This window comes from Pleurodeles waltl, chromosome 1_1, assembly GCF_031143425.1.
Source record: "Pleurodeles waltl isolate 20211129_DDA chromosome 1_1, aPleWal1.hap1.20221129, whole genome shotgun sequence".
Classification (NCBI taxonomy): domain Eukaryota; kingdom Metazoa; phylum Chordata; class Amphibia; order Caudata; family Salamandridae; genus Pleurodeles; species Pleurodeles waltl.
The window spans coordinates 527576345-527589884 of record NC_090436.1 but is presented as its reverse complement, the minus strand read 5'-3'; the positions used below and the strand labels follow the sequence as shown (position 1 = coordinate 527589884).

Sequence of the window (13540 nt, the reverse complement as noted above, 5' to 3'; positions counted from 1 at the left end):
GGAGATATTGGGCCAATAGAAATGGTTGACTAACCTCTCCCATGTCTTGGTTTGTCCCAAATGCCCAGCAAGGGGAATGTCATGGGCTAAGGTCATAATGAACGCCCTAAACTCCTGAGGCACTACCACTCTCCTAGTGGCACCAGGTTTGGGATCTCTTGCCTCAGTGAAAAGGAGTCCATCTTCCCAATAGACCCTGTGTGTTCCACTGACATTTCCTTTTTCTTATTCAGCTGCTTGCTGTCTTAGGCCTTCAAGAGAGAGACAAGTTACCTGCCCCCTGCACATCTGTTCCCTTGAGGGTCCCCCTGGGCCCAAGAGCTCAACCTGGTAAGGTTCCAGCTCCATGGACTCAGTTCCCTCAGGGGATAGAACTTCTTCCTGTGAAGAGAGGTTCTGTTTCTTGTTCTGTGCTGAAGCTGGTTCCCCAGTATTTTGTCCTTTTCTCTTGGAAGGTTGGGCCATTATTCCAGACTCCAACACTTCTTTTTCACCCTGAGCCCTGCACTGTGCCCTTGTCTTGACACACACGAGTTCAGGGATACCCAGCATGGCTGCATGGGTTTTGAGTTCTATCTCACCAATATTGAGGACTCCAGGTTATTTCCAAGCAGACATTCTACTGGTATAGCAGAAGAGACTACCACCTGTTTCAGGCCAGTGACCCCTCCCCATTCTAAAGTTACCATAGCCATGGGATGGACTTTAGTCTGATTGTCAGCATTGGTGACTGGATAAGTTTGTCCAGCCAGGTATTGTCCTGGGGAAACCAGTTTGTCTGTCACCATAGTGGCACTGGCACCTGTATCCCTCAGGGCTTCTACTCTAGTCCTATTAATTAAGAGCTGCTGCCTGTATTTCTGCATGTTAGGCGGCCAGGCAGCAAGTGTGGCTAGGTCCACCCCACCCTCAGAGACTAATGTAGCTTCAGTGTGAACCATGATTTGCTCTGGGCACACTGTTGATCCCACTTGGAGACTGGCTATTCCAGTGCTAACTGGAGTAGTAGTTGTTGTGGAACCTTTCTTGGGACATGCCTTGTCTCCAGTTTGATGTCCATTCTGATTACAGCTGCGACACCAGGCCTTTTTGGGATCAAAGTTTTTACCCTTATACCCAAATGAGGATTGTGAAGAGGCTTTGGAACCACCCTCCTGAGCAGGTTTTTGGGGCCCTGTAGAAGACTCTTTACTTTTTCCTTTGGATGTCTCAACACTCTTCCCATGGGGAGGCTTTGTGACCCCTTTCTTTTGGTCACCCCCTGTGGAAGTCTTGGTCACCCTTGTCTTGACCCAGTGGTCTGCCTTCTTTCCCAATTCTTGGGGAGAAATTGGACCTAGGTCTACCAGATGATGATGCAGTTTATCATTGAAACAATTACTTAACAGATGTTCTTTCATAAACAAGTTATACAGCCCATCATAATCATTTACACCACTGCCATTAATCCAACCATCTAGTGTTTTGACTGAGAAGTCAACAAAATCAACCCAGGTCTGACTCAAGGATTTTTGAGCCCCCCTGAACCTAATCCTGTACTCCTCAGTTGCAAATCCAAAGCCCTCAATTAGGGTAGCCTTCATGAGGTCATATGGATTCTGCATTTTTACCAGAGAGTGTGAGGAGTCTATCCCTACACTCTCCAGTGAACATTTACCAAAGGAGAGTACCCCAGTGAGACTTGTTTACTTTTCTGGTTGCACAAGCCCTCTCAAAAGCTGTGAACCTCTTGGTGATGTTATCACCATCTTCATATTTTGTTACAATCCCTTTGGGGATTTTTAGCATGTCAGTACTTTCTCTGGCCCTATTTATGTTGCTGCCACCATTGATGGGAGCTAACCCCATCTCTTTTCTTTCCCTCTCTATGGCTAGGAGCTGTCTCTCCAAAGCCAATCTTTTGGCCATCCTGGCTAACAGGAGGTCATCTTCATTGAGGCTGCCCTCAATGCTTCCAGAGTTACTGGTCTCCCCTGTGGAAGAACCAGTATCTCTGACTATCACTTGTAGAGTCAGGGTTTGAGGGACCCTGGCCTCCCTAACTAGGACAGGATGGAGGGAATCATCCTGCTGGTCAGTAGCTTCCCCCTCTATAGGATTATCTTCAGAGGGGTAGTCCTTTGCAAGCTCTGCCAAAAGCTCCTGGAGCTTAACTTTGGTAGGGTTGGACCCAGTTTTTATATTTTTTAGCTTACAGAGAGTCCTTAGCTCTGAGATGCTTAGATGCAGGTAAGGGGTGAGGTTGAGTTCCACCACCATCTCTTCTATGCTAGACATTATTTCTCTAAAAGTTGGGATAACTTTTTAAGAATCTAAAAACTGCTCCTAGAACTTAAATCCAAACTTTTACAAACTTTTAAACTCTAAAAGAAATGCTAACAGGGACTCACACAAGGCCCTAGCAGGACTTTTAAAAATTTAGAAAAATAGCTCAAATTTCAAAAATCAGTTTCTAATGACAATTTTTGGAATTAAGATGTGTGATCAGGTATTGGCTGAGTAGTCCAGCAAATGCAAAGTCTTAGACCCCACCGCTGATCCACCAATTTAGGAAGTTGGCTCTGTATAGACTATTTCAAAGTAAGAAATAGTGTGCACTGAGTCCAAGGGTTCCCCTTAGAGGTAAGATAGTGGCAAAATTAGATAATTCTAATGCTCTGTTTTGTGGTAGTGTGGTTGAGCAGTAGGCTTATCAGAGGGTAGTGTTAAGCATTTGTTGTACACACACAGGCAATAAATGAGGAACACACATTCAAAGACTACTCCAGGCCAATAGGTTTTTAAATAGAAAAATATATTTTCTTACTTTATTTTAAGAACCACAGGTTAAAAATTTGAAGTAAACACATAAAGTGCAGGGTACTTCACACAGGTGAGTTAGGAACTTTGAACAAAAGCAATATCATATACAGTCTTTGTTAAAATGACAATAAGCTATTTTAAAAGTGGACACTGCAAAAAATCAACAGTTCCTGGGGGAGGTAAGTAAAGGTAAGATTGTGAGGTAAGTAAGACACTTACAAGTCTCACTTCCTGGGCATAGGCAGCCCATCGCTGGGGGTTCAAGGCAACCCCAAAGTTACCACACCAGCAGCTCAGGGCCGGACAGGTGCAGAGGTCAAAGAGGTGCCCAAAACACAAAGGCACCTATAGAGAACAGGGGTGCTCCGGTTCTAGTCTGCCAGCAGGTAAATACTCGCGTCCTCAGGGGCAGACCAGGGGTGTTTTGTAGAGCACTGGAGGGACACAAGTAGGCACACAAAACACACCCTCAGCGGCACAGGGGGGGGCCGGGTGCAGTGTGCAAAGCAGGCATCGGGTTTCAGATAGGAAACAATGGAGGGACCCGGGGGTCACTCTAGCGGTGCAGGCAGGCACAGGGGGAGCTTCTCGGGACAGCCACCACCTGGGCTTGGCAGAGGGTCGCCTGGGGGTCACTCCTGCACTGAGGTTCGGTTCCTTCAGGTCCTGGGGGCTGCGGGTGCAGTGCTTGTTCCAGGCATCAGGTCCCTTGTTACAGGCAGTTACGGTCAGGGGGAGCCTCTGGATTCTCTCTGCAGGCGTTGCCGGGGGAGGTCAGGGGGGGTCGTCTCTGGCTACTCACGGGGTCACAGTTGCCAGGGAGTCCTCCCTGTGGTGTTTATTCTCTGGATCTCGAGCCAGGGGCGTCGGGTGCAGAGTGGGAAGTCTCACGCTTCCGGCAGGATATGTGAAGTCTTTAAAGTTGTAGAAACGTTGCAGGTTTGTTGCAGATTGTTGAGCAGAGCTGCTGCTCATGGGAGTTTCTTGGTCCTGGGGGTCAGGACAGTCCTCTGAGGCTTCAGAGGTTGCTGGTCCCTGTTGGATGCGTCACTGGTTGCAGGTTTTCGACTCTGGAGACAGGCCGGTAGGGCTGGGGCCAAAGCAGTTGTCGCCGTCCGTCGTCTCTGCAGGCTTGTAGGTCAGCGGTCCTTCTTTGTAGTTCAGGTTGCAGGAATCTGATTTCCTGGGTTCTGGGGTGCCCCTAAGTACTAGATTTAGGGGTGCGTTTAGGTCTGGGAGGGTCCTGGAGGGTGGCTACACCCTCTTTGTGCCTCCTCCCTGTGGGGATGGGGGAACATCCCTAATCCTATTGGGGGAATCCTCCAAAACTAAGATGGAGAATTTCTAAAGGCAGGGGTCACCTCAGCTCAGGACACCTTAGGGGCTGTCCTGACTGCTGGGTGACTCCTTGTCTTTCTCCTTATCTCCTCCAGCCTTGCCACCAAAAGTGGGGGCAGTGGCCGGAGGGGCGGGCATCTCTACTAGTGGGGATGCCCTGGGGCGCTGTAACAAAAGGGGTGAGCCTTTGAGGCTCACCGCCAGGTGTTACAGTTCCTGCCGGGGGAGGTGTGAAGCACCTCCACCCAGTACAGGCTTTGTTCCTGGCCACAGAGTGACAAAGGCACTCTCCCCATGTGCCAGCAACTTGTCTGGTTTGTGGCAGGCTGGCAGGACATGGTCAGCCTACACTAGAATCGGATTGGTATTCAGGGGGCATCTCTAAGGTGCCCTCTGGGTGCATGTAACAATAAATTGCACACTGGAATCAGTGTGCATTTATTGTGCTGAGAAGTTTGATACCAAACTTCCCAGATTTCAGTGTAGCCTCTATGGAACTGTGGAGTTCGTGTTTGACAAACTCCCAGACCATATATTCTTATGGCTACCCTGCACTTACGATGTCTAAGGTTTTGCTTAGACACTGTAGAGCCGTTGTGCTCATATGCCCTCACCTGTGGTATAGTGCACCCTGCCTTAGGGCTGTAAGGCCTGCTAGAGGGGTGACTTACCTATGCCACAGGCAGTGTGAGGTTGGCATGGCACTCTGAGGGGAGTGCCATGTTGACTTAGTCTTTTTCTCCCCACCAGCACACACAAGCTGTGAGGCAGTGTGTATGTGCTGAGTGAGGGGTCCCCAGGGTGGCATAAGACATGCTGCAGCCCTTAGAGACCTTCCCTGGCATCAGGGCCCTTGGCACCAGGGGTACCAGTTACAAGGGACGTATCTGAGTGCCAGGGCTGTGCCAATTGTGGAGACAGAAATACAGTTTAGGGAAAGAACACTGGTGCTGGGGCCTGGTTAGCAGGGTCCCAGCACACATCAAAACTTAGCATCAGCAAAGGCAAAAAGTTATGGGGGTAACCATGCCAAGGAGGCATTTCCTTACACCCACCCCCTAGACAAAGCCCCACCTTTGGCGACAAGTCCGGCGGGAAAATTAAGGAAAACAGGGAGGGGTGACCACTTCATCCAGGTCTACCCCTAAGGTGTCCAGAGCGGAGGTGACCCCCTCCCAGCAGAATCCTCCATCTTGGTTTGGAGGAAAGGGGCCAATAGGATTAGGTTTGTGCCCCCTTCCCCAAATGGAGTGGGCACAAGGAGGGTGTAGCCACCCTCCGGGACAGTAGCTATTAGCTACTGCCCTCTGACTCCTAAAACGCCCCTAAATCTAGGATTTAAGGGCCTCCCTGAACCCAACTCACCAGATTTCAGGTGACCTGACAAGAAGAAGAAGGATTGGTTAGCTGAAACCCACATCAGAGAAGAAGGAAGACGACAACTGCTTTGGCCCCAGCCCTACCGGCCTGTCTCCTGCTTCAAAGAACCTGCAAAAGAACAGCCACACATCCAGCAAGACCAGCGGCATCTGCCAAGCTCCAGAAGACTGCTCTGCACCCAAAAGGGCAGAGAACCCCAGAGGACAGTGGCCCTGTCCAAGAAAAACCAACAACCACTTCGACTTGGCATGTAACAATACTTGCAAGCCTGAAATTCCCCTTTTTCTACATATAAGTCACTCCTAAGGTAGGCCCTGGATAACCCCCAGGGCAGGGTGCTATGTAGGTAAAAGGCAGGACATATACATGTGTGTTTTACATGTCCTGGTAGTGGAAAAGTCCTAAATTTGTTTTCCACTGCTGTGAGGCCTGCTCCTTTCATAGGCTAACATTAGGGCTACCCTCATATACTATTTGAGTGGTAGGTTCTGATCAGAAAGAGGTAGGTAGGTCATATTTAGTATGGCCAGAATGGTAATACAAAATCCTGCTGAATGGTGAGGTTGGATTTTATATTACTATTTTAGAAATTCCACTTTTAGAAAGTGAGCATTTCTCTGCACTTAAAATCCTTCTGTGCCTTACAGCCTGTCTCCAGTCCACGTCTGGGCTAGGCTGATTGACAGCTCCCTTGTGCATTTCACCCAGACAACCACAGACACAGGATGCTCAGTCACACCTGCACACAACTGCAACATGAATGGGTCTTCCTAAGCACAAAGGGTGGAGGGCCTGACACTTACATTTCCAAGGACATTGTCCTGCCGTCACACAGTGGACTGCCAAACCCCCTACTGGGATGCTGGCAGACAGGGTTGTACTGAAAGGTAACCTTGTGCACTTCAAAACCACTCTTTGAAGTCTCCCCCACTTCAAAGGCACTTTTAGGTATATAAACTGGGTCCCTGACCCTACCATGTAGACACTTCCTGGGACAGATACTCTGAACCAGATCCTGCAGCCTGCCAAGAGGAGCTGCCTGGCTGCCCAAAGGACTCACCTGGACTGATTTGTTGTGAGGGACTGCTGCCTTGCTGTTGCCCTGCTGCCTTTCTGGCCTCTGGCTCTGCTGAAAAGTGGTCTTCAAGGGCTTGGATTGAGCTTGCCTCCTGTTTACTGACGTCTCAGGGCCAAAAAGACTTCACCTCTGCAAAGGAACTCCCTGTGCAGTGAAAATCAATGCACAGCTGGCCGTAATAGATGCATAGCCTGCCTAGCGGCGAAAGAATCACTGCATCGCTGAACCGGAACGACGCAGCCCGGCTCCCCGAGTGGAGATCAGTGGAGCACCAGGGTTGCGACCGGCACTTTAACGCACAGCCCACTGGATCGACGCATCGCTGAGCCAGAACGATACAGCCTGACTTCCTGCAGGAGGAATCAACGCAGTGCTTGCTGTGTGACAGAAACTCAGACGCAGCACCCACAGGATCGATGCAGCACCTGTGACTTCATCCTGCACACCCAGGATTTCCACGCATCGTCGCTAGGCATCAAAAGACCCTGCATTGCAAAGAGGATTCAAGCCTGCACGTCAGAATTTGATCCAAAGTCCTTGTCGCGTGGAAAATAAACAACGCATCGTCTCGCACACCCTTCATGTTCCTCGCATACCCTCCTCTGTGGTCTCCGTGCGTGTAATTTTGACGCATACCAAGTACTTTGTTCTTCCAAGAAACACTTGTTGCTTTTTAAAGACTTAAGACTCTTCTTATCATTGCAAAATGATATTTTAACTTGTACTTATCAAATCTTGATTGTTTTGAACTTAATTCACTCAGATAAATATCTTATATTTGTTTAAACATGTGTGGTGTGTTTTTGTGGTGTTTTCACTGGGTTATTGCATGATTTATTGCACAAATACTTTACACGTCACCTTCTAAGTTAAGCCTGGCTGCTCAGTGTCAAGCTACCAGAGGGTGGGCACTGGATAATTTGGATTGTGTGTGACTTACCCTGACTAGGATTGTGGTCCCTACTTGGACAAGGGTGTATGCCTCTGCCAACTAGAGACCCCATTTCTAACACTAGGCGATTGCGAGCAAGTGCCCACCCTGGGTTGACCTCTCCATCCCTCCATGATGACACCTGCAGAGGGAATCCAGAGGACTCCCCCCTGACCGCGAAGCTACAGATGAAGATAACCGACGCCTGAAGGCCCCCAGGCCTTGGAGAACCTGACCTCCGGTGCAGCAACGTTCAGCAGGAGGCCCTCCTCCCTGTCCAGCCTGTGATCTGCCCAAGACAACCCCTTGGACTTCGCCTGCAGCCTCTGAGTGACCCCTGGGGTCCCTTTGTAGAAGCCCGACGCCCTGTTTGCACCCTGCACCCGGCCGCCCCTGTTCTGCTGAGGGTGTGTGTTTGGTGACTACTTGTGGCCCCTCCAGTGTTCCTCTAATCCCTCCTGCTCTTCCCTCCAAGCCGCAGGTACTTACCTGTAGGCACACCTGATTCCGAGTACCCGCTGTCTTTATAGGAGCCAACGTTACATTTGCTCATTTTTTACCTCTGCACCCATCTGGCCCCCTGTTGCTGGTGGTGGGTGTTTGGCGTTAACTTTAACCCCAACTTGTGGACTTCTTAAAACCTGGAGACTGAAACTGTAAGTGTTGTACTTACCTGCAAATGGAACCAACATTTCTTCCCCCCAGGAACTGTTCTGAAAATTGCAGTGTCCGTTTTTAAAACAGATAATTGCCAATAATTCAAAAACTTTTCGATTTTGAACAAAGTACTGTTGATAGATGTGTGAAATACGAATCTATTGAAGTACTCACCTACAACTTGAATCTTGTGGTTCTAAAAATAAATTAAGAAAATATATTTTTGCTATATAAAAAAACATTGGTCTGGAGTTACGTCATTAAGTGTGTGCTTCTTCTAATTGTCTGTGTTGTACAACAAATGATTTGCACTACCCTCTTATAAGCCTAACTGCTCTACCACACTACCAGAAAAGAGAGCATTAGTATTATCTACTTTAGCCTCTGTTGAACCTCTGGGGAACCCCTGGACTCTCTGCACACTGTATCTCATTTTGATATAGTATATACAGAGCCAGCTCCCTACATCATTCCCTTCTCCCTCCCTGTCATCCTCCCTCCCACCTTCTCCTCCTCACTCCCTATCAGAAACAGGCTTTGTGGAAGATTAACCCGGGTGAGGGATGTGTGAAACTCCTAAAGAATATTAGCTGGTCCTCTTTTCTCAGTCTCAGTGGAGCTCAGCTCTGTCTACCTGAGCCGCAGTGCTATATATGCAAAAACTAAGTTCCAGATCAATTAAAGAAATTACCTGTAAGTATATGATCTGCGCTCTATCTATGCATTTGTTTAGCACTATGTATGCAGGGACTAGATTTCGTCTATGCTGGAGCTCAACTCTATCTGCAGAGGAATTAGTTCAGTTCTACAAGATGATAAGGTATGTTTGTGGTGGAGCTCCACTCTCTCTCTATGCGTAGGAATCCAGTTTTCTCTGTGCAAGAACTTGTTTATGTCTTCTAAGTGTTCAGCTTATCTCCCAAATAACAATCATCTGTCCTCTCCTTAATAAAATAGGCACCAAAATGGATTTCTTGATACCGAGCAGGCTTCACCCTTTTGAATGGTGATTTTTTAATTGACTTTGTGCAGCAAAAGTATGGATATGATACTGATCTCTATTTACCTTGTCTTCCTATCCCCTTTGATTGGCACAATCTCTTCCTTCCCAGAGGACGCGCTGTTGTGAATGTCTTCTTGATGTTCACTGTTCTTTGGTAATTTGGGTATGTGCTTTAAGTTTACATTTGTAGTGAGGAAATTTAGATAGAGCAGAGAAGATATGTCTGTAACAAGGAGACTATGTTAAATATGAAACAAGGCAAAAGTGGCTTGTATGGAGTGGGAAGGGGCAGGTTGAGAAAAATAAAAAGGGAGGATGACAGGGAAGAGGAGAGAAGGCAGCGATGTGGAGAGAGTGACAAGAGGGACACAGGGTAGAATGAACAATGCTGAGATCCAGATGACTACCTAGGGCAATGCAATAGATGTTAAACTGCACTGCAGCACATGGGAAGGAAAGGATGGGTCTTAGCAGAAAAATAAAGTTAAAGAATAAACATAAAATCAGAACTCTTGCCTAGTAGCACCAAGTTTGAGCTATAAAACAGGTGGACTCTGAAAAGGGGGGAATCAGGTGGACCATGTCTCTGAAGGAGGTATGTTAACCCACTGGACTACACTTACCAGTTTGGATCCTTTGAAGTGTGAACATGTCTTGGATTTGTAGCAGACACTGTTCTGCCTTTGGCTCAAGGTTTTCCAACCACGAGCTGCCACTTGCAGAGATGGTAAGGATGATCAAGAGGTAGAACACACAAGGGCAGAGCAGTCCAGGGACACCAGGCTGCTGTGGTAGAAAGCTTTGTTGGGAGAAGTGTGAGGAGCTGTATAACCACAGTATCATTCTGAACCACTACTTTAGTCTCTTAAATGTCCGTCCACCAAACACAAAGAGGCGAGAGGCACACAAGGACCTTTTGGGAGGTGAACTGTGAATACCTGAAGGGGGTAATTCAACTATGATCAGGCAGCAAGTATACTTGTTAAAACTGGGCTGCCAGGGCACACCCCGTGACTCCCTGCAGCCATTGAAAAGCTACAAAGTTCAGCGGGGTCAGGATCCCTAGTACTATCCAAGCTCTTTATAGGCCTGTGCTTCTAGTCCTATCAACAGGACCAATATGCAATTGTTGGGCTGTTGAGTTTTTCGCATAATTATTGTTCTGCAGCATTTGCCACATAATCCATCATCTGCTGCATAATCTCCAGATTTTAACAAAAAAATTGTTTCTACTTCAAACAGTTCAAAAGTTACTAAAATTGCAGCAACATGTGTTGCTGTGTAGCGGAAGTCGATTTGCAAATGTTGACTGGTCAACTTTCTGCTGCTTATTGCTATATTTAGGTGTTAAATTGGTACTGATGAGGTGCAACCTATGGCCAGAAAGTGTTAACAAGTGTAAAAGTGAGAAAATAATGAAATTATGCTATCACAAAATGTTCTCCACTACGCTGCATAATTTGCCTTTTCTTGACGCAAAGTTTAGTCAGCCCTGCCGCATAAATTTACCATTCTCTGATGCATTATTCCAGTGGCCTTGCCCATCAAGAAGCTGGGAGAGTTATTGAGGTGAGTCGTCCCCTTTTCAATCTTGCCCTTGCTGCTACATCCAGCTCTTCATTGTTCATTGGTAATCACAGATTGCAGGTTCCTACGCCCAGCACCAGATTCCTGCTTTGTTGCTGCCATGTTGCCTCTGCGTTGCCAGGTAAGTAAGACAGGTAAGTAAAACAAAATTGTTATATCTCTATGCGTTTGTGTATGTGTTTGTGAATGTAATTGTGAGTGATTGAGAGTGAATGGGATTGAGTGAAAGTGTGTGTTTGAGAGTGTCAATGAGAGTGAAAGTGAGAATCAGAGTTTGGGAGTGTGAATGAATAAGTGAAAGTGAGTACTGGAAGTGAGTGAAGGAATATGATTGTGTCAGAATGTGTTATTGATTGGAGGTTGCGGGAGGGAGTCCAAGTGAATTGTGGATTTAGCTTTCAATGGTGCAGCAGATGTAGTTGCACCAGGGCCCAGAGTTTGTGAGTGTGTGTAAGTGTTCAGTAAGTGAGGATTAGAATGAGTAGGTATGAGTATGTTTGCGTGTGAGGAACAGTGAATGGGAGTATGAGTAAGAATGAGCAAGTGAGAAAATGTATGTAAGAGTGAGTGATGGAAATGAGACTAAGGTGCATGATTACCAAACTTTCATACAACGCACCCCAGCACCCAAAGGTGCTGTGTTGCATGAGAGGGAGAGAGCAGGAAAGCACCATATCTACATAGATATGGCACCATCCTACTATTACACCAGCACTGGCACAGAATCATGCTGTCTAGCGTCATGCACACACCTTTGCACCATGGTGCAAAGGTGTCTGTGTGAGTCTATCATAGGTTTTGTACTGGAAGGGTGGCATCCCAGTACACAATACTATGCTTTGACTACCTTTAAAACTTTTCCTACTTTGGATATGTGCTGTTCAGTCCAGTACATGTGCAACGTGGGAAAAGTTAGGAGAAATAAAAGCGTTTCTCCTTTTTAACATCTGCTTTCAAGTGGTATTTATGTTTTTGAAGCAAAACACGGTCTACTATTGTTTACATCAAAAACCGTAGGTGGTTGCATGGGAACGCCCGTGTATGAGCCATGGAATGCCTCCTTAATGCAGACAGCTCAAAGCAAAGATTTGCACTGCTTTGCATTACTTTCAGGCAACTTTCCAGTGCTAAACAGGCTTTGTACTGGAAAGTAAACTAAACAAAACACTTTGTACAGGTTTGCATCACTTTTGTGACACAAGCTCAGTGTAAAATGGTTGTTATACCTGGGTTTAAAGGTGAGCAGGAATAAGTATGAGTGAGGCAATTTTTTTTTCAAAAATGGGTTAAACTCCTGGGCAGTATTACAACTCACCACTTTCAAAGATCACCCGCCACCACTGACACCAAAGCTAACTGACGAGGTGTGGCCTAACAGCCTGAGCTGCCAACTTTGGAACTGGAGAACAAAGTTTGAATCCCTGCATCAGCTCAACATCATGTGATCGTAGGCAAACTACTTAATCTCCCTTTTGCCTAAAAAAATTGTTTTTTTGTATTGTAATCTGGTGCTCATGCAATGCACCCGGATGCCTTTGCTCTATATATAACTTCACAAATAAAAAATGATAGGTGCCAGGAACATTTTACCCAGATGATTGGGTCTGCCACCCACTGGCTGTCTTTGCTATCCATCTACCTCACCCCTAGTTCGCCAACATAATTTTGCATCTACTTATATTTTAGTCAGTACTTGGTACTTTTAGAGCCAAATCCATAAATTCACCCTTAACAATTGACTGGACTGCTGGATGGTCACTTCATCTAAAAAACTGAAAACTCTTTCTTCCCTTTGTAGCATTTATTTTACACTTATTCCCCCTCGCATTAGTAGTAAGCACTATATGAATGCTATTTGAAATCAAGACAGTTTGGGATTTCTGCCGTGTTTGCCTGGAAGCACAGGAGGATGGCAGAGATTGCCTATAAAATGTAAATGCAGTTTCACATCCCAGTGTTAATGGGCAAGCATTGTCTCCCATTAAAACAAAGGGCACGCAGTAAAGCACACTGCCTTGCACAATTATAACCCCCACTGTGGGTTTTTAATCCTGGATACTGTGAATCACCTGTGACCCCATTGCCTCCTCTGAGGACTCTGCAGCAAGATAAGCTGTCTGTCGAAAAAAGAAAAATGTGTATTTCGAAACACTCCTCCAGCTGTACTTTGCCCAGACTTTCTCAGGGACATACACCCACACTGCTTCAACTCGGGCTAGGGAACATGATGGGGAGGGCTGAAGCCCTTTCAGCCTAATGGGTGTTGCACACCTGAGTGGCAGCAGGGAGCTGTGCACTATGTTTAAAGTGTGCATGCCCTTTTGCCTGGCTGTCTTGCAACGGCCAAACTGACATGCACACTTTAAACTTCTCTAACCCAGCTGTCATAAGACAGCTGGGTTAGAGAAAGCACAGGCCTTCAGTGCTCTTGTGAGCACTGAGAGAGGCCACTCCCTCCAATCCATTATGGGTTCCAACATGAAAGCATAACCAGGATTGGTTAGTGCAGTTTCCTGGGTCCTGCATTGGATCTTCCAGGAGAGGAGAGAGGAGAGGAGAACACCATGAAGTAAGTGCCATTTTGTTTTATTATTGTTATTGTATCTCTCCATCCCCCCATTGTAAATACAAGCCAGCCACCACTGCATTTGTATCAATAAGTAGGGTGCTACCAAACACTCGTACACTGTCTCAAAGATGGTGCCCAAGTAAAAAATGTAATGTTGGTATTAGGATGTTTCCAGGGCACGAGTCCTAAAAAAAG

The 13540-nt window shown here is 46.8% G+C and overlaps 1 protein-coding gene across 3 annotated transcripts in view; it reads left to right on the top strand.

The window, feature by feature from the left end:
* MCTP1 (multiple C2 and transmembrane domain containing 1) overlaps window positions 1–13540 on the top strand; it is a 2197525-nt gene that overhangs the window by 73060 nt on the left and 2110925 nt on the right. The window lies entirely within an intron of this gene.